This window comes from Pelodiscus sinensis, chromosome 6 (assembly GCF_052426305.1).
Source record: "Pelodiscus sinensis isolate ZL-2025 chromosome 6, ASM5242630v1, whole genome shotgun sequence".
NCBI classification, from domain to species: domain Eukaryota; kingdom Metazoa; phylum Chordata; order Testudines; family Trionychidae; genus Pelodiscus; species Pelodiscus sinensis.
Genome location: NC_143057.1, coordinates 99,911,908 through 99,934,380, shown reverse-complemented (window position 1 = coordinate 99,934,380; position 22,473 = coordinate 99,911,908). Strand labels below are relative to the sequence as shown.

General features: G+C 41.0%; 1 long non-coding RNA gene across 2 annotated transcripts in view; it reads left to right on the top strand.

Annotated features, from left to right (window-relative positions):
• The window catches only part of LOC142829768 (uncharacterized), a 52,613-nt gene extending 39,846 nt beyond the window's left edge, over positions 1-12,767 (top strand). The window contains exons 2-3 of one of the 2 annotated variants that reach the window (XR_016349808.1): positions 2,354-2,436; positions 12,178-12,767. This is a non-coding gene — a long non-coding RNA (uncharacterized LOC142829768). Of the gene's footprint in view, positions 1-2,353; positions 2,454-12,177 lie in introns of both variants that reach the window. The other variant, XR_012904519.2, reaches the window with a different exon arrangement.
• Positions 12,768-22,473: the final 9,706 nt, after the last annotated feature.

Sequence of the window (22,473 nt, the reverse complement as noted above, 5' to 3'; positions counted from 1 at the left end):
GGTTCCATTAATGTAGATGCATCACCTCAGACTTAGGGCTCGTCTAATCTAATCTGAAGTTTCGAAAGAGGATGGAATTTGCATATTTTTTTCTGATCTCTCTTTTGAAAGGTCTGCTTTCGAAAGTGAAAGTAGTCAGGATGCAGGTTTTTTTGGCAACCTCCCTCCCTTTCGAAAAGCCATGTAAATCTCATTTTTTAGGAAGAGCGGCTTTTCAAAAAAGGGGGGGTACCCAAAAAACCACATCCCGACTACTTTCACTTTCGAAAGCGGATATCGGAAGAAGATATGCAAATTCCTCTTTTGAAACTTCAGCGAAGTCTAGACATAGCCTTAGAGTCCCAGGAAGCACTGAGTAATTAGTTTCTTGCAATTTCAACCAGAAAGGACACTGTCTCAATGACTTAATCACCTGCATCCTGCTCCAAAAGCCTTTTAAATCTGCACTTGAAAGGGAATCCTCTGAACTGTCATTCATGCTAAAATTCGACACTCTACGCCTGAGTCTCAACAAAGACTCTGGGTATCTTACCCATTACAAAGATAGCTTCCCCAATTATCACCTCTAATACCATTAGCTCACAGACATCTACCTTCTCCCCCTCCCCCGCCCCTCCACATTCCCCTTCTGTTCTGAAATTTGATTTGTCCTTTTCATATGTGTTCATTTTTTTAACTGTATCCTTTGGTATATATGTTTGTGACAATTTTCTTCCAATATTTGATCTGAGGAAGTGGGTCTGGCCCACAAAAGCTCATCATCTAATAAACCATCTTGTTAGTCTTTAAAGTGCTACATAGTCCTGTATTTTGTTTCAGCTACACCAGACTAACACGGCTACATTTCTATCACTATTCTGAAGAGTAATTATTTCAAAATAAAAGCGACGAGGAGTCCTGTGGCACCTTATAGACTAACTGAAGTGTAGGAGCATAAGCTTTCGTGGGCAAAGATCTATTTCGTCAGATGCATGTAGTGGAAATTTCCAGAGGCAGGAATAAATATGCAGGCCAGGATCAGGCTGGAGATGACCAGGTGGATCCAATCAAGGATCACCTGGTCATCTCCAGCCTGATCCTGGCCTGCATATTTATTCCTGCCTCTGGAAATTTCCACTACATGCATCTGACGAAATAGATCTTTGCCCACGAAAGCTTATGCTCCTACACTTCAGTTAGTCTATAAGGTGCCACAGGACTCCTCGTCGCTTTTGCAGATTCAGACTAACACGGCTACCCCTCTGATATTTCAAAATAGCCATACCAGAGCATCCTAACTTGAAATAGCTATTTTGGAATTAAAGTTACTCCTGGTGAAAAGCAGGAGTACAGAGTTCAAATTCCAAGACCCATTATTTCAAATCACGGGCTTGGTAGTGTGGATGCACCATTTATAAATTTGACCTTGGGCAGTTAACTCGAAATGAAGTCCAAGTGTAGACCAGGGATACATAATTTTAGAACTTTCTGCTTTAGGAGCTATTCACCTAAACACGTGGATAGTGCCTAGTAAGATTTACAAAAGCAGGTTAGGCACCGAATTCCAAATGAAAACATTGACTTTGAATTATAAAGGACTTAAAAGATTTATAAACATGTTTACTTTTAAGCACATGCTTACCTCCATGGAATTATACTGTCAAATTTTCAGAGAGCTCAAGTGCTATCCTGAATAGGGATAGTATTAAAAGCATACTTACGTGCATCTGATAGGCTACGTCAACACTGCAGCAATTTTTCAGAAGAGGAAATGCTAATGGAGCGCTCATTTGCAAATCTCGCGCTCTCCTTTGCATATTCTCTTCTGATCCTTTTTGCAGAAGAGGTTTTTGTGATAAAAAGCTCTGTGTAGATGGGGCCATCTGTCAGAAAACCCCCATTTTGCACAAGAACCCTTATTCCTCCAAAAATGAGGCTAGACTGCAGGAGCTTTTCCAGGATTCCAGAGATATCCCGGAAAACTCTTTCACATCCAAGGACACGTTTGTTCTTCCGCTTTTTTTAACTCCATTGATGCTGGACTTACACAGGTGTAAAGTGGAATCTGGCCATTCTGTTTACATTTTCTCCTACAAGTTGAATTGCAGCCCAGTACACCTTTCATAAAGCCTTATTGTATACTACTTAGATCTAAGGCTTGCATGTGGCTTGCATGGTGCATTCCACATGTTGTGCCCTCAGTACTGGCATGAATTTCATCTGCCCACAATAAAAAAGATCTAAATCAATTCCTAAAGTACCTTGTTGTATGGTGCCTATTGTCCTCTTCATGTCAACACACTGCTTTTTGCCTCTACCTCTACGTAATTATGAAACATATTTCATTTTTGTTCAACTTTAATCATTTTTCTAGATGCCACAGTATGAGATGCCTTGACTGAGACCCAGCCACCATTCAGAATGTACAGAAAGAAAGTTGTTTCCTTGGCAACAGTGGTAATGTACATAAACAGGTCCTTGCTGCACATCTTGGTTTTTTTATTTGTTTTTCATATAGATTTGCATATGGAATTAAACACGGAAAATCAATTGAGTGACACTGACAAGCTAAACAGGAGGTGCATTTTCTGTCAAAACATTTTGCTGTTTAAAGTAACTTTTGCAACTAAATACAAAATTTAGTTTTTGCTCCCTTACTCACTCTTAAAATATATGTTTATTTTAGTGGAACAGTGTACAGAATAAGATGTTATTATTGCAAGTGAAGGTGCAAGATTCTCGCCTTGAAGCTTACTAATGTGCCAGATTCTACCACCTTTACTTACAATGATCAGTACCTTATCCCTCCAGTAGTTCCATTAATTTCAATGGACTGCTCTTTGGAATAAGGTCTGAAGAATGAGTGTTTTTACTCCTGTACAGAGGACCATCACAAGGCTTATGTACACCTACCTCCACCTGCTTAAGTCCTCCTTCAGGCTTTGAAACCCATGTGACAATTAGTCTCGTCACTTAATGCACAACTGGAGAGTGTTTAGATATTGTGGTGGGAAGGGTAGTATAAGGACTTAAACATAGTATTATCCAGGGTCCCCATAAACATAGTAGAGAATTGTAATATTCAAAAAAGAGAATTATAATATTCAAATGCCAGGAGGCCAGCCTGTGTGACAGGCCAGAGTCTGAAGCAGCTTAACTCAACAGGGAGTCCCACGAAGCAGCCAATAGCACCACCTACATGGCCCAGGGAGCTGGGATAGTCTTTTCTATCTTTATGTGATGTGGTGGGGCAAGGACGTGTGTGTTTCACAATGTTGCACAGCACCAATTGTCAGCAGAAATGTGGTTATAAAAAGTCCCGTTGCTTGAAGGGAGAAAAAGGCCTCCGCATCCTTGTGTGATTAGTTACAAGAAGAGCCATAATTGCACAGATGACATGAAGGCTCTTCTCTCCATCCTCTGAAGAGGGCCTTTGCCACCCTTGCCCTGTGCTGACATCAGAGAAGGGGGTAATATGACTAGGGTACTAGTGAAAATTGTGTATTTTCAGAAGTTAAAATAGGAAAAGAACAAGGTAAAAATTGCTTAGAAAAGTTAGTTGCTTACTCAAGTAACTAGGGCCTGAATAAATGCAGCCTAGAATACTCAAGGAGCTGACTGAGGAGGTATCTGAGCCATTAGCCATCATCTTTGAAAAGATATGGAACACAGGAAAGATCCCAGAAGACTGGGAAAGGGCAAGTATAGTTCTCATCCCTAAGAAGGGAAATAAGGACAACTCAGGTCTAGAAAACATGACCTATGAGGGAACATTGAAAGGACTGGGTTTATTTAGTCTGGAAAAGAGAAGGCTGAGAGGGGACATGATAGCAGCTTTCAAGGACCAAAAAGGGTGTTACAAGGTGGAGGGAGAAAGATTATTTTCCTTAACCTCTGATGATAGTCAAAAAAGAAATGGGTTTAAATTGTAACAAGGGAAGTTTGGGTTGAATATTAAGAAAAACTTCTCGTCAGGGTGGTTACACACTGGAATAAATTGCATAGCGAGATTGTGGAATCTCAATCATTGGAGGTATTTAAGAGCAGGTTAGACATCTGACAGGGATGATCTAGATGGTGCTTGACCCTGCTGTGAGAATCATAGAATCCTAGGACTGGAAGGGATCTCAAGAGGTCATTGATTCCAGTCCCCTGCCCGCATGGCAGGACCAAATACTGTCTAGACCATCCCTGATAGACATTTATCTAACCTACTCTTAAATATAGGGCCGGGGACTGGATTTGATGACCTCTTGAGGTCCCTTCCAGTTCTAGGATTCTAGGATTCTATGATACCTAATGGATTATCGCTTCAGTCTCAGACTCCCTTCATAAGTCTTGGGCTTTCTTTTCCTTTTGTCCCATGATCTAAAGGAGAGTTTATAATTAAAATTAGTGGGATAACATTAAGAAAAAGTGAATGTATGTTGCTAGCTTTGTAAAAGGATATACCAGCCTTTGTTTGGAGTGCTCCCTTTGCCTGGATATGAACTTCACCCAGAGAATTCTCATATTAGTGATTTTAGGATTGCACTCTCTGTCTCTGGGAACTGGGACCATCACACAGGTCAATGTCAATCAAATATAGTTTACCTTAAAAGGATACCCTTGAAGACAGTACAGCTAGTCAAATGATGAAAGCTAGCAAAATCTGAGTCTGTGTCACTACCAGGTAGTGTGTGGGAGGATGCTTGCAGTGTGCTGGGCAGGCCTCCTGCTTCCTCCACAAGCTGTGATAATGCTGGAATATGTCTACAATTTCAACACTGAAAAGTGGAGACCAGAAAAAATGGATGGGGAGAAAATTATTTGCCTTAATACACTGGCCTTTCTGCACCATAACCATCTGGCTGCTAGCAAAGGTAGCTCTGTTCCCTTATGATTAGCTTGGCCAGAAAAGGAAAGCATACGGGCATCATGTCTGAAAATAGATTTACAGATGTAAATATAGTGTGTTCTGGGAGTGTGACCTTCACCCAACACAAAGTGTGCATTCAAAGTCCTTTTAGTAACCTAAGACCTTAACATGGGACCTGAGAGATTGAAAAAAAGGACTTGGAAATATTTGGGCAAATCATTTAAAAAGTTATGCAGTAGCATCACAAGTCCAGTGCCTTCACCAACCAGTTGCTTAACAAGACAACCCTACACGGCTTTATCAAATGGAGTTGACTAATAAAACACAATCCCTTGACTAGCAGCACTGATTAAATCCACTTTTTCCATGGTAACCTGATAAACTGACAATGTCTTGTGATTGGTAATAGAAAAATAATTTTATTAGAAAATACAATTAGATTCTCATTTGAGGAAAAAAATGAGTATTTGGATGGGGTTAATTATATAATACCGTGAGAGAGTATATACCCAGGCTGGGTGAGAGAGAGTTAAGTGGAGCCAGAGAGCAATTAATGTATCAGGTTGCATCTGGAGGGTAGTCCAGGGCCAATTTAAGATTAGGCCCCAGTGCGGATGAAGCTGAGTGATAAATTAAGGATGAGCCCCAACTGAGAGGAGCACTACTGTAATAAAAGAATGAATTTAGGGCAGTAGGAAGGAGATCCAGGGGATGAGCAGGGCTTAGGATCTGCTCCTAAGCAGGATACACAAGCAAAGGTGCAGAAGAGGCAGTGGCATGCCACAGGAGTGGAGTGAGCTGGTGAGCCACAAGGAAAGGAGACACTGAAACACAAAGGGCAGATGCAGACAGGATCCTGTCTTCCAGGGAGAAAGCTCTAGGAACATTGGTCAGTTGAGGAGCCAAAAAGAACTCCGCTGAGCTCAGAAGGCAAAGCATGTATGGCAGAGTGAGCCCAGAAAGGGACATGAGAAAAGGGTTGAGAGAGAGGCTGAGGTAGGAAGTTGTCTGGGAAGGAAGCAAGGAGTGCAAGAAAGCAGATGTTAGCTACTTTCTCCAAGGTTCCTGCTCTGGAACCCAAAGTAGTGGGAGAGTCTGGGTTCCCTTTCTTGCCACTGAGGAAGATGGTATGAAAGCCCATTAATATAAAGCTGTAAGGAATGCTAAAGACAGAACTGGGCAGAAATCTTGGTGTATAGTCACTGAACTGCTGTTTTATGGGACTTGATTGCCACAAGCAGGCTGGAACTGAATATGGCCTAATCAAAGAGTGACAACACAGGCCACTACAAGCCCAGAGTGGCTGTTGGCAATACACTCCAGAGGAAAGCCTCATATACCATGCCTAGCTTCTAGGGGTGTACTTGCTGGTGAGTCAGTCTTCTGCAAGCACTTTAAAATAGTACTTGATAACATTAGAATAAAAGAAACTGTTGATTGCAAAATGACTCATATTTTAAAAGTAATTAAGAGGTCCAGTGAATTGTTTCTTTACTCAAGCCACTTATGAGTCCTTCATATGCGAAGTAGATTCTGTGTGTGTACATTTTGGTTTAATCAAATGAAACCACAATTGCATTTTCCCTTCTACCATAAATGGCAATTTCAACTCAACTCAAAACCATAAAATATCTGATGAAATTGATTCATTGTACAAAATCCATTGGCTTTAGATTGCTTTCAAAAAGCTGTGCAAAGCCCTAGCCATCAATAATTCAGTGGCAGGCTTGGAACAGATTTGCTTGTACCTAGCACATACATAGTAAATAGTGTGACAGGTTTGGCATTAACACTGAAGTCTTGAGACCACCACCATCTTAATCCAGGTAGTGGTTTATGGCTCAGCTCCTTGGAAACAGAGCATACTTGGAAAGCTAAGAAATGTCATGTGCGTCTTTTGTCAAAAACAAAAATAAATTGCTGTTATCTTGTACATGCTTTCTTGACTAATGGAAGTGTCATTCTGTCCTGATGTTTGCATAAAATGTTTTTACTAATGATGTTCTGCAGTTTTCTATATAACAAAAGAGAATTTCCAGCAGACAAAGAAACAGCCACAAATGTACTATTTTCAACATGGTTAGAAAAGTCTCTGTGTAGGAATCCCTGCCTCCATTTGATTTTGTGCAGTATTGATCCTAGAGAATGAAATAAGAAAGAGTACTAGGTGTTTGTCTCCATTCCCTCAATGCCGCTTCACTGCTATGTATTCTTTAGGGTTTGAAGCAAAATGCAGGACAATGTAGCACTTTAAAGACTAACAAGATGGTTTATTAGATGATGAGCTTTCGTGGGCCAGACCCACTTCCTCAGATCAAATAGTGGAAGAAAGTAGTCACAACCATATATACCAAAGGATACAATTTAAAAAAATGAACAAATATGAAAAGGACAAATCACATTGCAGAACAGAAGGGGGATGCGGGGGGGGGGGTGGGAAGGGGGAGGAAGGAAGGTAAGTGTCTGTGAATTGCTGATATTAAAGGTAGGGAGAGTGGGATGTTTGTGAGTTAATGGTATTACAGGTGATAATTGGGGAAACTGTCTTGGTAATGGGTGAGAAAGTTCAAAGACTTGTTAAGTCCTTGTTGGTAAGTGTCGAATTTTAACATGAATGACAGTTCAGAGGATTCCCTTTCAAGTGCAGATGTAAAAGGTCTTTGTAGCAGAATGCAGGTGGCTAAGTCATTGAGAGAGTGTCCTTTCTGGTTAAAGTGGCAAGAAACTGTTTTCTCTTTGTGATCTTGTCTGATATCTGTTTTGTGGGCATTAATCCTTTGGCGAAGTGTCTGAGATGTTTGTCCAATGTACATAGCAGACGGACACTTTTGGCACATGATAGCGTAGATTATATTTCTGGATGCGCAGGAATATGTGTTCTTGATCTTACAACTCACTTGGTTAGGTCCAATAATGGTATCAGCAGAATGAATATGTGGACAAAGCTGGCAACGGGGTTTGTTGCAAGGGAAGGTACCAGGGTTGGTATTAGTGTGGTATGTCCTGTGGTGGTTGGTAAGAATCATCTTGAGGTTAGGTGGTTGTCTATAGGAGACTATGGGTCTGTCTCCCAGAGCCTCTTTGAGTATGGTATCCTGTTCCAATATAGGCTGTAGTTTATTGATAATGTGTTGGACAGGTTTAAGTTGGGGGTTGTAGGTGATGACAAGTGGTGTTCTATTGTTGGTTTTCTTGGGTCTGTCTTGAAGTAGATGGTTTCTAGGTATTCGTCTGGCTCTTTCAATTTGCTTTTTTGTTTCTCTGGGTGGGTAGTTGAGATTTATAAATGCTTGGTAGAGATCCTGAAGCTTCTGGTCTCTGTCAGTGGGGTTAGAGCAGATGCGGTTGTATCGAAGGGCTTGGCTATAGACAATGGATCGTGTGGTGTGTTCTGGATGGGAGCTGGATGCATGTAGGTAACTGTATGAGTCAGTGGGTTTTCTGTAGAGAGTGGTGTCTAATTTTCCATTGTTGATTTGTACGGTGGTGTCCAGGAAGTGGATCTCTCATGTAGAATGGTCCAGGCTGAGGTTGATGGTGGGGTGTAGGTTGTTGAAATCTCTGTGGAATATCTCCAGTGTTTCTTGGCCATGTGTCCAGATCATAAAGATGTCATCGATGTACCGTAGGTAGAGGAGGGGTGAAAGGGGACGGGAGTTGAGGAAACGTTGTTCTAGGTCAGCCATAAAGATGTTAGCATACTGTGGGGCCATGCGTGTACCCATGGCTGTGCCGCTGATCTGGAGGTATAAGTTGTTCTCAAACCGGAAATAATTGTGGGTGAGAACAAAGTTACATAGGTCTGCTATCAGGTTGGCAGTAGTGTCCTCTGGGATAGTGTTTCTAATTGCTTGTAATCCGTCTTCATGTGGGATGTTGGTATATAGAGCTTCTACATCCATGGTGGCAAGGATGGTATTATTGGGGAGGTTATCGATGTTTTGTAGGGTTTGGTTCTCTTTTATGTAAAGTGAATGAACTGAAGAGAAGTCCACGACCTGCGGGGAGCCATTCCACAGCCAGTTAGGAGATTTTTTTTTTTTAGCAGTCAGGAAGGATGGCTATGGACTGAGCCATGTTCAAATGCTGACCCTGCCACAGACTTTTTGCATTACCTTGGCTAACTCATTCACTCTTCCTATGTCTCAATTTGTAAATTGTAAAAAGTGGGGTTTTTTCTTCCACCCTTCATCTGTACTATCTGTTTCATCCCTGTAATACTTACTTCTAAGTACAGTAAACTTCTAATAATCCGGCACCTTTAGGACCCAGGGGGTGCCGGATTATCAGAGATGCTGGACTATCAGAAGGCGGGGCTATGAGGGGTCTGGAGTGGGGTGGGAGGGGATGCCACCCCAGACCTCTCAAAGCCCCCCCTTACGATAGTCCGGCTCTACCCCATGCGTCCCTGATTCAGCTGCTGCTGGTCAGTTTCAGCAGCAGCTGAATCGGGGATGCCTGCAATAGAGCAGCTGGGGTGCTGCCAGGTTGGTCCCACAGCGCCGAGGGGCGGCGCTACAGCACCAACCCAGCAGCACTCCAGCTGCTCTTGGGGACACCTGGGACAGAGCAGCTGGGGTACTGCCCAGTTGGTCCTGTAGCGCTGCCCCTCGGGGCTGCGGGACCAACCCGGCAGCACCCCAGCTGCTTTTGGGGACGCCTGGGGCAGAGTAGCTGGAGTGCTGCCGGGTTGGTCCCGCAGCGCCGTCCTTTGGCGCTGCGGGACCAACCCAGCATGACCCCAGCTGCTCTGCACCAGGGGTCCCCAATTCAGCCGCTGCTGAAACAGATCAGCGGCTGATTCCAGAAAGCCTGGGGCAGAGCACCTCTGCCCCGGGCTTCCTGGAATCAGCCGCTGATCTGTTTCAGCAGCGGCTGAATCGGGGACTCCTGGGGCAGAGCAGCTGGGGTCCTGCTGGGTTGGTCTCGGAGCAGCGGCCGAATCCCGACGCCTGAGGCAAAGCAGCTGGGGTGCTGCGGGGTTGGTCTCGTAGTGCCGCCCCTCGGTGCTGTGGGACCAACCCGGCAGGACCCCAGCTGCTCTGCCCCAGGGGTTCCCAAGTCAGCCGCTGCTGAAACAGATCAGCGGCTGATTCCAGGAAGCCTGGGGCAGAGCAGCTCTGCCCTGGGCTTCCTGGAATCAGCCGCTGATCTGTTTCAGCAGCGGCTGAATCGGGGACTCCTGGGGCAGAGCAGCTGGGGTCCTGCTGGGTTGGTCCCACAGCGCCGTCCTTTGGCGCTGCAGGACCAACCCGGCAGTACTCCAGCTGCTCTACCCAGGAGTCCCCAAGAGCAGCTTGGGTGATGCCAGGTTGGTCCCGCAGCCCCGAGGGGCAGTGCTACGAGACCAACCTAGCAGCACACCAGCTGCTCTGCTCCCGGCTTCCCGATTCAGCTGCTGATCAGTTTCAGCAGCAGCTGAATGGGGGAAGCCTGTCCGGCTGCCCCAGCACTTCCGGGTTCCTGATGGTGCCGGACCATCAGGAGTCCTGGAGCATTGGATGCCGGACTAATGGAGTTTTACTGTAGTACCTTACTATATGTATGTACAACCCCAGCACAATGTAATCTGATGTTAAATGGAGCCTCTGTGTATTGAGGTAACAAATCAACTAATCAATCATTAAAAATCAGTTAGGGCTATGGAACCCTTCCATACCCCTTTAAAGTGCAAATTAAAAATCAAAATTGAAAAGTCTGGGGCTATTCATTTTACAAAAAAAATGATGAGGAGGGATGTGACAGAGGGCTATAAAATCATGAATGATGTGGAGAAAATGAATAAGGAGGTATTATTTGTTCCTTCCCAAGAAACAAGAGTCATCCAATGAAATTAATAGAGTCCTGGTTCAAATTTAGCATGAGGATGTACTTCCCCACACAACATACAGTATATCTTTTCATTGTCAGGGGATATTGTGAAGGTCAAAAGTGTAACTGGGTTCCAAAAAGAATTAGATAAGTTCACACGGGATAGGTCCATTATTGGCTAATAGCCAACATGGCCAGGGATGCAACTCTATATACCTCTAACTAAACCTCTACTGTCAGATGCTGTGACTGGACCATAGGGGACTGACTATTGAAAACTGACCAGTTATATTCATTCCCTCTGCAGCAGTTAACACTTACTGCTGTCAGAGATGGTATATAAGACTAGGCAGACCGTTTGTCTAACCCAGTATTGCTGTTCTTAATCAGTAATTGGCCTTAATTTTCCTTTTCTAGTATTTTGTGTTTGCATGTAGTAAAGTAGCAAGAAAGTGAGAAATTAATCTTAGATTTGTTTTCAGTATCTTTAAAATATGGACTTAAAACTTTAATAGCAATTTAAATCATTTTTCCTTTTAAAAAAATTGGAATGAGTACCTAAAAACTTGCTTATTTTGCTTCACTCTTCTTTAGCTATAATCTTGCAGGTATAGATCTTGACTTTCAAATGGATATGAAAGTGTCATGCCAACACATATTCTACATCAGTGCTACTATGGCAGGGGGATCCACACAGAGCTGAGTTTTGAATCATGCAAAGTGTGAGAATCTCTTATTTATCTTTGCCCATTGTACAAGGGAAGCCCAACATTTCTTTAGGGCTGGTCAAGATTTATTGAAATTTTCTTTCTTTTTTTATGAAAAACAAAATATTTATGAACATCAAAGGGCTGAAACATTTTTGGTTTTCAGACACTGTACTGACAATTTTTCAATTTTTTTTTCCTTTTGTTGAAAAAAAATGGAAATTTCCCACCAACAAAGTTTAAGCTATACATAAAATTCCCGTTTCTTCCAAACTTTTTAGCTGAAACTATTTACTGCTTTCTGAACCAACTCTGCAGTTCAGCTAAGTTGCTGCTACAAAGAGAAGGGTCATGGTGTATTCCTCAATTAGCTGTTTTTCCAAGGTACTTCTCTTTTAAGCGTATGCTGCAGTTTTGCCAGTCCTCCTGCTCTCTTATCCTTTATGATGTTAATGAAGATGGCTGTCTGCAGATGCTTCATCTTGACCATGAAAGAGAGAGAAGTATTAGTGTGGATGTTCTTAAGAAAAATTAAGATTGTGATTAACAACAGATACTTGGAAGAAGATATTAGCATAAACACTATGTTCAAAGCACATTGAAAAATGCAGAGAAACTCATTAGTGCTACAGTATATGACTGCTTCTAGGATTAAAGAAACATCCTAAAGTTTGTGTCAGCGTTGTTACAAGTGAACTCCCAAGTAAATAAATCAATACGTTCATATTGTTTCTGTCTAATGGTTTATTATAAAAAGCCAACTGAACAAAAAGCTCCTCTCATTCATTCTTGATGCACATTTTCTTTTTTCCTTTATTCTAGGGAAGAATTAATAACTGACCGGTGTGTGTATTTTTCCAGCATTGGTTTCGGATGAGCATTTTGAATCCCATGTACAAGGCAAGTTCTCTGAAGCAGCAGAATACTAAGAATTGGAAAGCTCTTCAACTCAAATGAAAATTGAAAATGAGATAGAAGAAGGGCTAGCAAGAACAAGAAAATTGTGGTTTTTCAAAAATGGAAGATGAAAGGAAACTAGAAGAGCAATATCCTAATTAACCAGAAGTGGAAGTCATACAACCAGAAAACACTTTTATAAATGATGTATGGCTAGAAGACATTAAACCTTCATTTCTGAAGAAAATTTGTGACTACTCAAAACAGGAAATAAAAAGCATCAGGGATTAAATGCATGTCTTGGACTGCAAATTAATGTTATAAATAGCTCATAAGAACAACAGATAAAGGACTGGAAAAAGATGTCCTTGAAATACATACCTAATTTTGAGTGTCACAAAAAAAATGATATATTGACATGAAATGGAAAACTTATCAAAAGGAAAAAAGCTACTATACTGATGTTTTAGACACTTTGTCTCTGTGGATCTGAATATTCTTCATAAACATGAACAACACTCCAGGTGGTACTGTGTGTATTAGCCCATTTTATGATTGTGGGTAACCAACACTAAATATTTCAAAAGTGGCCATTGTGTTTTGGGTGCCTCAATTTTGGGGTGACCAATATAAGACATATAGTAGGCTTGATTTTTGGAAAAGGTGAACCTACAGCTTTAACTGCAGTCTATAAATCCAGCCAAAGGAGCCACAAATTGATAACCTGAAAACAAAGGTTTCCAAAATGGGTGACTACAGCTAACTACTCCCAGGTCACAGACGAAGATTGTGAGAGAGCCAGGAATAGAACACAATTTTTCTGAGGGTATGTCTACACTATAAAGGTTTTTTTTTTTTTTTTTTTTTTTTTTTTTAAATGGCCGTTTTTCAAAGAAACATCTCACATCCACACTGCAATCGCGTTCTTTAAAAAAAAAATTGAAAGAACAAAGGGATTTTTCTGACATTGGTAAACCTCTTTCTAGGAGGAAGAACACCTTTTCTGAAAGAGCTCTTTCGCAAAAAGGCGTGTGTGGATGGGGAAGAGAGTTCTTTCAATAGAAGAAGAAAGAGGAAAAAGCACAGGTGCCCTAATGGCCACTCCACCCATAGTAATCACAGCTTACATGCTAGATGTCCAGACTGAATGGATGCTATCTGTGGATGCTCTCTTCTGGAAGTTTTTTCAGAAGATCTCTCCTTTGGAAGAAGCTTTTCCGGAAAACTTACAGTCTAGCCTGAGTTGCTGCTCTCTGCTTAACTACAGGATAATTCTTCCTAATTATATTATGGAGAAATGGATAAAAATAAATACAATAAATATTAAACTGCTTTAGCAGAGGCTGCTGAGAAAGTGGTACAACCATTATATAACTGTGAATGCATTGAATAAATGTTAAACTATACATTTTCTCTACACATCCAAAATTTAATACAGCAATGCACAAAATATCAGTAAAATTTGACTCAAAATCTGCAATAACACTCATTCCTAAGGCAAATAGCAGACAAGAAGGATGGCATAAATTATTCACAAAGAAATGAAGGATTCTTTAAATGTAGAATCCAACAAAATGGTAATAAAACTCCCTCTCTTTTGCTATGCCAAACCACAGTCAAGTATGGCATCCTCTCTTAGAACCACACAAAGTTGCGTTGTTTTTGCAATTGGTATCACAAAACTATTTGCAAAGTTAAATAACACAAGACCTAAAGGTTGCAGTTCTGAAAGCAGTGGCATACAACAATGCTAAAGTGAATAAATTAACCTTTAGAACAATGCCACTTCCAGGGAGTCAGGATGTATAAATATGTCAACAAAATCCAAAGGGTTTAGTCATGAAATAAGTAACAAAATGAAAGAAAAAAACGGTACAGAGAAGAGAAAAAAAATATGAAGCCATAGTCTTTTCTGATGTAATTTGGTGCAGCATTTTTTTATTTCAAAGAGGTTGCCACAATATATACACACGGGCTATGTCTAGACTGCAAGCCTCTTTCGAAAGAGGCTTTTTTTGAAAGATACTTTTGAAAAAGCCTCTTTCAAAAAAAAAAAGCAGCTAGACTACAACCATTACTTTCAAAAAAGCAAGCCGCTTTTTCAAAAGAGAGCACCCAGGCAGTCTGGATGCTCTCTTTAGAAAAAGCACAGTTTGCATTACATAGTGCCTTTTTTCGAAAGAGCACTTTTGGAAAAAAAGCGTTCTTCCTCGTAAAACAAGATTTTCCATGGTTGATAAAACTGCCACGTTCTTTCGATTTACTTTCGAAAGAACAAGGCGGTAGTGTAGAAGCAGGGGCAGTTTTTTCAAAAAAAAGGCCACTTTTTTAAAAAAAAACCAAAAACCTGTAGTCTAGACACACCCAAAGAGAATATGACCTATATTTTTTAGCTTATAAACTTGTCAGGCTACTGACTATGTTCTTTACTTTACAGTACATGAAGCTCTAATATTGATTGGCCTGAGTGCTACATTAGTATAAAATGTTAAATAACCAGAACACTGTGTTAAGCTTTATTTGGACTGATATAAAAATGAGGATCTACCCATATTGTTAGGTGTTCCTATACTAATAATAACTAGCAGTTTATAGACAAGAATTTACCCCTAAGAGCTAGCAGAATGGAGGTCCCTACAAAACATGACGCTTTCATTTGTCACATGACATCTGAAAAAAGACAGGGGAGAAAGATACTGATCCAAATGGTGGGCAACTTAATGCAAGAGGCTCTTACACCACAACCCACTGTATATAGATTGCCTGGAGGGAAAGGAAAGAGGCTGATGCTAATGACAGAATGAACAGCAGGCAGAAATAATTTTGCCATTCTTCCTTCACATCTGTCTCCCATCTTCTATCAATGCTGCCACACTAGCAAATTTAATGTCTGTTTCGTGCATCATTGCAACAGCATGGTATAAGTGCTAATGAAGAATATGCATGGGCATTTTCATCACCATGTCATGAGAGCAAGTTTGAGAACTAGCATTTTCAAACAAGAACTGTTTGTTGTCTTTATGTAAACACTACAAATAAGAGAAAGAAAGTGTACAAAACATATAATAGGAGACCATTGCCAAAGGGAATGGAGTCAACAATTCCAACAAGGATGAAAGACTGCAGCTGGAAGAAGTTTATACTGTGGAAAAAGGTGAAGCCAGCCAGGGCATAGTCTGGAGTGACAGAAAATTGTGCAAGGAATCAATTCCTGCAGTACTGCACTTATCAGTATTAGTTCATAAAAGTAAAAGGAATTTGTTCTGTTCTCAGATAATCCATGCATTTATTTTAGTAATATAAATACAGAGCTGCAGATGTAACTATTTAATACTTTAAACTGACTGTAGAGCCTCAGACAAATTCAGCTCTCAGCTACAGTGGTGTAAATCTAGTGGCTTCTATTGGAGCTGCTATGAATTTGCCATGGTGTAACTGAGAACAGCCTGTGGCACACAGGCTTTGCTTAGCTGGGGATTCCTAAGGATTTTTGGGGGGAAATGATTTTTCTTTTTAGCTCAGGAGTTTTAAAACAGGAAAGCCCAACTATGTTTCATAGTTTTGAAAAAAAAAAAAGGTGCTTACATCAAGATTAGAAATAACATTAATGGGGACACTGACAGATCAATTTAGGACCAGCCATTTGTATATTATAAATATGCTTTTACAAAGTCTGACAAATCACCATGTTTTTAACATTAAAGTAAATAGATTCTTTTTTTAATGAAAAATTGCTCTGACACAAGTTTCAGAGGGGTAGCCATGTTAGTCTGTAAGGCTATGTCTACATAGCAGCATTATTTTGGAATAAATGATGTTATTCCAAAATAACAAAGAGAACATCTACACAGCAAGCCATTATTTTGAAATAATGGCAAACTGGAGGACTTCTTACTCCAACTCCTGTAACCCTCATTTTACAAGGAATAATGGAAGTTGCAGAAAAACTGTTCTGCCTTCAACTTCCTGCTGTGTAGACAGCGTCAAAGGCCGAATTAAGCTATTTCGACTTCAGCTACACAATTGACATAGCTGAAGTTGAGTAGCTTAATTTGAGTTTTGCCCTGCTGTGTAGACATGCCCTAACTGAATAAATTTAAAAAACATCAAATAGTCTTGCAGTACCTTAGAGACCAACAAAAAGTGTAGATGGTATCATGCGCTTTCATAGGCACAACCCACTTCTTTAGATGAATGGAGTTAATGGTTCCAGGGGACAAATAAATAGCAGAGAAAGAGAGGGGATGTGTGGAAAGAGCTGGCACCGGAGTTGATTGCAGGGGTGGGTTCCTGGCTGATTATGGTGAAGGTGTGTTGCATGGTTTCTGGAAAGAAATTGTTTGAGGTTAAGAAGTTGTCTGCAGGTGAGGATTGGTCTGTCCTTCAAAGCCTGTGAGAGTGAGGGATCATTTTCCAGCATAGGTTGTAAATTGTTAATGTGCTGGGGTTCAAGTTGGGGGCTGTAGGAGATGACTGGTGGTGTTCTGTTATTTTCTTTATTGGGCCTGTCTTGAAGAAGCTGATGTCTGGATCCTTGTCTGGCTCTGTCAATCTGTTTCTTCATTTCTTTGGGTGAGTATTTAAGTTTTAAGAATGCTCAACATAGATCCCATAGGTATTCATCTCTGTCTATGGGATTGGAACAAATCCAGTTGTATCTTAAGGCCTAGCTGTAAACAATTGATTAGGAAATGTGTCTTGAATAGAAGCTAAAGACATGTAGGAAAGTGTAACGGTCGGTAGGCTTCCAGTAAAAGTGGTGGAAATGTGGCCATCATTTTACTGTATGGTAGTGACAAGGAAGTGAATTTCTTATGTGGACTAGTCCAGGCTGAGGTTGATGTTGGGGTGGAAGTTGTTGAAATCCTTGTGGAATTCTTCAAGGGTCTACTTCCCATGGATCCATATGATGAAAATGTTATCATTGTAATGTAAGTAAAGTAAGGATGCTAGCGGGAGAGAACTGTGGAGGTCAGCCATAAAGATGTTGGCATATTGTGGTGCCATGTGGGTGCCCATAGCTGTGCCACTGACTTGAAGATATAAATTGTCCCCAAATAGGAAATAGTTGAGGGTGAGGACAAAGCCACAGAACTGTACAACCAGAAGTGCAGTGGCATCATCAGGGAGTGTTCCTGATGGCCAGTAATCCATCATTGTGTGGAATATTGGTGTAAAGAGCTTCTACATCTATGGTAGCCAGGATGGTGTTTTCAGGAAAATCAGTGATGTTCTGGAGTTTCCTCAGGAAGTCATTGGTTCCTGGAAGATAGCTAGGAGTGCTGATAGCATAGGGTCTGAGGAGAGTATCAGTATAACCAGATAATCCTGCAGGGATTTCCAGGTTTGTGGATCTTGGGTAGCAGATAGAAAACACCTAGTTTGGGATTCGGGATGGGGGGGAGGGGGGGGCGGGGAGGTGTTTGTGTAGATTTGGTCCTGAGTTGTAGCAGGAAGTTTCATGAGGTTTAATTTTTTTGGTATTCTTTAGTGGAATCAGAGGAGTGAAGCCTCTAGAATCTGGTGTAGGTGAGTTGTTTGGCAGCCTCCTGTTTATAATCTGTTCCTTTCATGATGACTACAGCACCCCCTTTGTCAGCCTCTTTGAGTACAATGTTAGAATTGTTTTTGAGGCTATGGATAGCATTGTTTTCTGCATGACTAAGGTTATATGTCACATGTTGTTGTTTGTTGATAATGTCAGTCTATGCACATTTGCGGAAGCAATCAACGTAGAAGTCAAGACTCTTGTTACGCCCATCACATAGAGGCCTTTATCTTGTGAAGTTGGTGGGGGGAATCGGAGAGTCAGTGTGTTGTTAATATTCTTTTAGACAGATGTGGTGAAAATAGGCTTCCAGATCTCCACAGAAATGAATCATATTTATGGGAGTGGTGGGGCAGAAAGGGAGTTCTTGAGATAAGACCTGTTCTTCTCTGGGCTGACAGTGTGGTTGGATAGTTTGACAATGTTGCTAGATGAGTTGAGGGTCCTGGAACTGAAATATCCTGAGGCATGTAGGAGTTTGGATCGTTTATTGTCCTTCTTCTTTGAGGGGAGATAAAGTGAGCATTGTAAGTGGCTTGTTGGGTTTTAGTAAAGTTCAGAGGAAGTGTGTGCTCTGACACAGTGATTGTAATGTCTTGCTAATCTAAAGAGACCCAGAAAGTGAAGCCAATTAGAAAGAAAAGTGAAACAGAATTTCTGCGGCCTTCTGAAGCCTTCAGTGGTCTGAGAGCAATTGGGTAATATGGAATTGAGGCTATTCCTTTATAAGTGGATTTTTTTACTCAGACATGATCTGACATAGCACGTGGAAAACTTATATTCTGTAATCAGATGAAAAAAATGAACCACCAACTCACTCCCCCATTTTCATAGAAAAAAATCATAATTTGAATAGTTATATCAGCCTCTCAGTAATGATGCTACAGTATATGAACTTTTAAAGTAATACCTGGTAGGTTCTCATATTTTAATGAAGGTCCTCATATAAAATCTATGAAAAAATGGTTTCATTTTGCATTTCAGTTAAGGTGGATGGTCCTTTTTTCTCTTCGTTTGCATAGTATCTATGGCAAACCATAAGCTTTACTGCTTTGGAGTGTAGTTAATTTTTCTATTCCATTATAAAAAGCAATGGAGTGGCCATTATAGTATATCTTTATGAAGAGCTTCAGAATTATTATTTATAATCAGATAAGAGGCAAGTAATCATCAATTAAATAATTTGGTATATTTAAGTGCATATTGCAAAGGGAATCCATGGCATGACATGTATAATGGATGCAGAGAATTTGACCTCTTGATCTCGTTTGATCCAGATCTGTACTGGCCAAAGTTTGGACACATCAGTAGCAACCCAAATGAAGTTTCTAGCTGATAGCTGCTTGGTTGGTATGTAAAATGAATTGGTGGGTTTACTCTAGTTTGTAGGCACTAGATGTCCTCATGACCAATGGCACTAATGATCTCTTTCATTAGCAGGCATAACAAAGACTGAAGAGTGAAAGACTAGGAGACTACATTTCTGTTCTATATCCAAAGCTGATCATTTCAGAACAGTGCTGAGACGTAGTGTTGGGGTAATGCAAGGAAATGATGCATTTCTGCTACCATGTTGTACACATCGTATAGATAAAGTTCAGTCCTCTGAGATGTGTACTTAGCACCATTCTCAGCCTGGGAGTTGTCACCTACAGGGGATAATGGACATCTTTCAGGCTGATCTTTCCTTCTCATGTTAATGGAATAGAAGTCCCTGATAGATTGGAAAACAGTCCCAATATGGAAAAAGGAGTGGGATGGGAAATGTTGAGAACTGCCCCACTTGCACTTAATGCTCCTTAAATAAGAAAGTGTTCAAAGAAAATACCAGCTCCACAAGAAAGCAAAATGTTGCATCAAAGTTAGGGGAAAAAAGAGAGAAGAATGATCTCCTTGTTGAGTGTTACAAACAGCTCACACTGTTTTAGCGAATTAGAGTGTTTCCGTGTACAGATGGTAAAAAATGTTATCAAATCCATTGCTCTTAACTGTGCAGTTAGTACTGTTGCTCACAACATGGCTCTTACAAGCTTCAGGCTGAGCAGTCTGTCATCTCATTAAGTCCCCTGGAGACTGTTACTTCTCAGGGGATTCAGCCAATTGGCAGCTTTAAAGAAAAGCTGTTTCACATTTACTTATTTACAGAACTTACATAAGCAAATGCATAAAGTGCTTGGTATCTATTTTTAACTAGAGATCAGATCCAAACAACAAAATCCTGAATCTGCACACCTGACATCTGAGCTAGAGCAAATGATCCATGTGTTATCAGACATTTCCAAAAACTTGCCAGGTCTCTCATCAATGGTCAATGAGTCACTGAGCATGTAAATTTTGAGGTAATTGTTTAGCTGATGACAATGGTGATAAGTGAGTAGGCTAGGACAATGGTGGAGGAGGACAATCAGGAGAGTATGGATATAGTGAGTTAGCTCTGAAAGCTGCCTGTGGCTGCTTAACAGTTTCTCCACTTTTACATTGTGCACATAAGGAAAACACATAAGTGCTATGATTTACAGTGTGTCCCTATTCCTTTTTGCTTTGTGTACAGTGTACACCAATTCTCTTGGTACTGCATGTACCCAAAGCAGTGATGCTGTGCACTAGATACCAAGCAGTTTTCCTGTACAATATTTTTTCTGTGCATCACTCCACTTTTCCAGTTGCACAACACTTACTGGGCTTTTCATTGTTTTGCTAGAAATCAGAGGTACCCTTCATTATTTACTTTATTCCTTTCACTCAACTTGGACAGTTAAAAATAGGCTACTCAGTTTCACATTCTTGTTCTCAAGAATCAGTACAACACTATTGCATTTGGCTTTATAACACAGCAGAATATTTAAACTTGTAATCAGTGAGTCAGATCCTCAGTTGATATAAATTACTGTAATTCTGTTAGTCTATAAAGCTATGATGATTTATATAATCTATCAATGATCAACTGATTTCAAATCATAAAAAATCCAGAACTTAATATTTTCCATTCTGTTCAGCCCCCTCCTGTCATTCATTTAAAATAAAATCCACCATCTAAATCTAAACTGAATGTTGATGTACCTTTAACATTGCCATTCCTGATGTTAATTTGATCCCCATCATTCCATCTTTGGAAGCTGTGTAGGTAGAAGGTAAGGTTATAGTATTTTCTGAAAAATGTAAAATCCCCTTTGTTTTAGCAAAAATACAGCCCAAATATAAGTGGCTCATCATATTGTAAAACTAAAAATATGGTTTTATCCATTACAATTTATTGCAATAATTTCAAGTGTCAAATGCTGGGAGAGAGTTGTTGCTAGGTTTACAATGATTTCCACATTGGCACTAGGGATTTGGGGGGGAGGGGCAGGGCAAAATGAAGGCTCACCCCAATAAAAGCCTGACATACTTTGATCCATGACCCCCTACATGTACCTCTTCCCAGGAGCCTCAGCTGTTGATAAACCCTCTATACCATTCCCTCCCAAGACTGCCAGCTTGCCTCATGCAACTCCTTACCTCTCACAGTTGGTGAACCTTGCTCTTGGGTGATTTGTCCATCCCACTTTCTGTCCTGTCCTTGGTTCTAAGAAGAACCACTGTGTTTTCAGCAAACAGCAGGCCAGGGTCTGCCATGCATGATGTAGTGTCCTTTACACAACAGCCACTCTAGTTATAGTGGTTGAATCAAGCTGCAACATCACTCACTGAAAATTGGCCACAACATCCATCCTTGGCAAAAGGCAAAAACCTGAGCAGGTTACAATGTGCCAGGTTACAATACCACTTAGGTATGGCTGCCTCCCTGCCATATTGTCCACAAGATGTGGGGTCCTCTTGAAGATCCCGCCCAGCTCCACTTCTGCCCTAGGGTACCCATGTCAAGCAACAGCTATTTATTTTGCAATGTTCTTGAAGATCCATTGAATATGAAAGGAACAAAACCAACTGGTAGGTGTTTCCAGATTAGCAAACTTTTCTTTAAAACCAGACTTTCAATGGGAAAACTAGTGGGGGAGGAAGAAGTGCTACACTTTGTTTCAGAATATTTTTCTAATGTAACAAGCTAATAGCATAGAATTTTCTTTCTACAGAAAGAAAAATCTTTGTCATATACTATCTTCTATTAAAGAAAATGTTACTGTGAAACAGTTGTTCAGGCACAATTCCATGGAGAGCTACTTTAAAACAGAAAGTGAGTAGTGCACTGTATGATTACATATTAATTACTAAGCAGCCTATTAAGAAAAGATATGGTATAAACACCATCTCTATACAGACCATACAGGCACTAATTAGATGAACTATGGAGTGAGTGTACTATAGGCTGTTCTTCCCTCATAAGACACCCTCAGGACCTGACCCATCCCAAACAAGGGGATTTGCCAGACCAGGAGAGGTCCCTCCCAACATGGCCCTTACTGAACTCCTGCCCGCTGCTAGAGCTCTAGCCCAGCACCACTGCTGCCTGACTGACCGTGGCTCCCTACATTGGACCCCTGAGCTCCACGGCTGGAACTCCACAGCTGCTGCTGTACCCAGAGTTCTGCAATCAGAGCTCTGCAGCTGCTGCCAGACCCAAGCTCCATGGTCAGGCTGCATCTGGGGCCACAGCTTCACAGCCACTGCTGACCCCTGCTACCTCCCAACCAAAGGGAACAGAACTCTTCTCTGCATTGCCTCCCCCCTCCACG